The 4,196-nt window shown below is 36.0% G+C and overlaps 1 protein-coding gene across 1 annotated transcript in view; it reads left to right on the top strand.

The window, feature by feature from the left end:
* LOC143250021 (uncharacterized) overlaps window positions 1–4,196 on the top strand; it is a 37,709-nt gene that overhangs the window by 33,383 nt on the left and 130 nt on the right. The gene's annotated exons all lie outside the window — the stretch shown is intronic.

The raw sequence follows: 4,196 nt of genomic DNA on the forward strand, positions 1-4,196 counted from the left end.
AATATTTCATGGATAGGCATTTTCATAACAGACAAATTTTAGATCAAATCCACTTTGGATAAACAAATATAGTTTCATGTTACAATTTGAAATCAATCTAGAAAGACAGAATATAATTTATACTTAATTTGATTTTTTTATGGTTTTGAGGTCGGTCAAATTGACCAACCTTGTATAGAATTAAGGTAACAAAAATAACAAATAACACATGAAGTTTACTTAACAAAAATATTTCAAATGTATTTAGGAAGTTTTAGGGATTAAATAACTGGCAGTTGAGATTTTTGAGATGAAGAAAGGTATTTTTAATCTTAACAGGAAAATCACTTTGCACTTGAACTGGTAAAAAAACAATACTCGAAATATTCACAGACAAATCTTTAGTAAAAATACTTTATTAAAAATGTTTTTTGTGCCCAAAAGACTTATAATATTTACCTAACGTGCGACAAATTTTAAGAAGATACACATACTGTATTAAATGTTATAGAACTGAAACTATTTATAAGTAAAAATGGTCACGTGGTCGTTTCCAGGAACCAAGCCCATATTATGAAAGTTAACCTTTCACTATGAATGGATCAAAGTGTGTAATTTTACAGATCGATTTAAAATTTAATTAAACTACTTTAACATCAATGTATGTCAATAAAGTTGGCATTAAACATAATTTATAGATAAAGTTCTAATAACACAAAAGTGTTATTTTCGTATGTTAAAAGTATATTATATACATATAAATTCTGTATATTGCAATTTACTTCTTCAGTTTAAATAATTTATTTTATGCAACTCTCTAAGGCATTTGTAACTTTCCGTGGAATTTCGCACTTATATTACGTATATATATATATATATATCCTCGAACTAAATTATTAAATTCTTGAGATAATTTGTAACCATAAAAGCTTTTGTTTTGTGGAAATATCAGTAATACATTTAGTGCTGGTCAAATGCCTTCATATGTTCAATCTTGTGTCACATATTAGACCTAGAAATTTAGGTTACATGTCATTCTTTGAGAAGTGCTCCAATCGTATACAGTCCTTCTGTTTTTTTTTGTGTGTGCGTTTACTTAATTTTGCAAAAACGACTAATTGTGTCAAAGCTACAGAAGGGCTACAGAAGGATAAAACTGCATCTCTAAAAAATACATAAAAGAGACAACAATAATCTGAAAGCCTTGAAATATACCACGGATTTATAAAATGTTGAGAGAAAAGAATGAAATTCATAGAAACAAAAAACACCAAACTAACAATTGTTTTGTTTTGGAATTTCACACAAAGCTACTCGAGGGCTATCTGCGCTAGCCGTCCCTAATCTAGCAGTGTAAGACTAGAGGAAAGGCAACTAATCACCACCACCCACTGTCAATTCTGGGGCTACTCTTTTATCAATGAATAATGGGATTTATCGAAACATTATAACGCCCCCACGGCTGAAAGGGCGAGCATGTTTGGTGCGACAGGGATTCGAACCCGTAACCCTCAGATTACGAGTCGAGCGCCTTAACCGTCGGGTCTCAGGAAAATTATTTGGTTTGTTTTAAATTTTGCGCAAAGCTACTCGAGGGCTATTTGCACTAGCCGTCCTTTATTTAGCAGTGTTAGACTACAAGGAAAGTATTATATATTTAAACACGGCTGGTAGGGGTAGAGAAAACACTAATAGAGGAAGGAACCTTCTTCGGTCATCATCAGGTTAACAATGAAAGAAAGGGTTACTGAGTGGTAGCTGACCACAAGTTTGAAGGCAGTTGTGTAATTGAGTGTAAGTATGTAGAGGGCGTGTTTAGATGTTGGGTATATTTTTAATATAGGTATAAAGGTGTACCTTTGTATAAACCAATACAAATTCTTTCTTTGTGAACCTGACGATGACCGAAGAAGGTCGAAACGTTATTCGCTCCCCTATTAGTGCTTTCTCTACCCATACCAGCTGTTTTTAAATATATAATTTACTCTAGAAGTGGTTTTTTTTTTTTTTTGTTATCATGTAGAAGGAAAGTATCTTGTCATCGGCACGCTTAGGCTACTTTAGAAACGAATAGTGCTTTTGACGGGGCCTGGCATGGCCTAACGCGTTAAGGCGTGTGCTTTGTAATCTGAGGGTCGCGCCAAAACATGCTCGCCCTCCCAGCGTTTTTAGCGTTGTAAATCCGGAGAAAATTATATGCACACATCTAAATTAACAAAACACAAACGATAATAAACCCCAAGATACGATAAACAATAAAACCTAACATTGCTGCATACCATGTATTCCCGACATTCGCCAACAATTCGACGTCTGGAAATCGCAACCCACACACCAACCTTGAAATCATGTAGGGTGTTTCGTGCAAACTGTGAGGACACAACCCACACACTAACCTTGAAATCATGTAGGGGTGTTTCGTGCAAACTGTGAGGACACAACCCACACACCAACCTTGAAATCATGTAGGGGTGTTTCGTGCAAACTGTGAGGATTATTGGATGACCACAAACTTGAATTTTGTGAATTAACGTAACCCGAGAGATGGAACCATGCTTCGTCGGTGAAAAAGGTCACATCCAACACAGTAGCTGTATTCTCTTCGCTAAATCGGTTAAACCATCTGCAATAACGTATTCATTTTTCATTATCAGTTGCTTCCAGTTCTTGTACCGCCATTATTTTGTATGGGAAGAGTTTTAATTTCTTTCTGACGGCTTTATGAGCAGTTCCAAGACCAATATCATACTGCTGAGCTAACTTTCGTAACGATTTTGATGGACTCTGCAACACACTGTCAGAAATATCCAACAGTTTCTCCTCCGATAGTAGGCCCGGCATGGCCATGCGTGTTAAAGCGTGCGACTCGTAATCTGAGGGTCGCGGGTTCGCATCCCGGTCGCGCCAAACATGCTCGCCCTTTCAGCCGTGGGGGCGTTAAAATGTGACGGTCAATCCCACTATTCGTTGGTAAAAGAGTATCCCAAGAGTTGGCGGTGGGTGGTGATGACTAGCTGCCTTCCGTCTAGTCTTACACTGCTAAATTAGGGACGGCTAGTACAGATAGCCCTCGAGTAGCTTTGTGCGAAATTCCAAAACAAATCCTCCGATAGTTTTGCTGGCCTTCCACAACGTTTGGCATCATTTTCTGATCCTATTTCCCGAAACTTATCAACATGGTTACGAACTGCATTGCGATGTGGAACAGGTGTATCTGGGAATTTTTAGCAAATAGCTGTCTCACCACATCTTTGTATCTACCACCTTCTCGGAACACGTGTTCGACGAGCCATACACGTTCTTCAGTTGTTAAAACCATATTGGGATCAAAATCTAAAATATAATAAAATATGATTACATCTCTGCACAGTGACTTTCCGAACACCCTGTATAATCCAAGAGACACTTAACGTTATACGTGTAAAATGAAAGTATAAAAAAGTTAAATATTCAATTAACATATGCATATGAAAGACAGCCGTAGTTTTAAACACAATACAATTTTTAAATACCATTAATACATTTATATTTTCTTATTATTACAAAAAACGGTTCCAACATTACTTCTTAGTACAAAACAATTGTATTGTAAAACTAGGAAATAAACTGTATATCTACTTTTTAAGTTTGATATTTATATTAACTTTGGTAACATTATAGTTCAATTACAACATTTTATCGACTTCGTAAGTTCTTAAACCACTTTTCCTGTAAGTAAAACTGACTTTAATGCATTTAGAGTGAGAGACCCCAGAGGCACAGCGGTATGTCTTCGGAATCATAACGCTAGAAACCGGGTTTCAATACCCATGGTTAGTAGAACACAAATAGCCTACCATTGTTATTTTGAATTAAGCACAAAGCTACTCAATGGGCTGCTTCTGCTCACCACGGGTATCGAAACCCGGTTTTTAACATTGTAAATCCGCAGACATACCACTGAGCCATTGGGGGTCCAGATAGCCTACTGTGTATCCTTGTGCTTAATTAAAACAATCACAATTTAGAATGAAGTGTCACCTTTAATATTTCGTATTAAATATGTTTTTGTCGTTTTAACAGTTATAATCATATTTTATACTTCTTATGCTGGTTTCTTAAGAGAAAAAATTCAACGGATAATATTTTATGACATTTCGTTCGGAAGTCATAGTCTTATCAAGAGTTTCGGGTTTTTAAAAATCTAAACCTTGGCGGTTGTTCGTCATCATGTGTTT

The sequence above is a fragment of the Tachypleus tridentatus genome, chromosome 4 (genome assembly GCF_004210375.1).
Source record: "Tachypleus tridentatus isolate NWPU-2018 chromosome 4, ASM421037v1, whole genome shotgun sequence".
In the NCBI taxonomy this organism is placed as follows: Eukaryota; Metazoa; Arthropoda; class Merostomata; order Xiphosura; family Limulidae; genus Tachypleus; species Tachypleus tridentatus.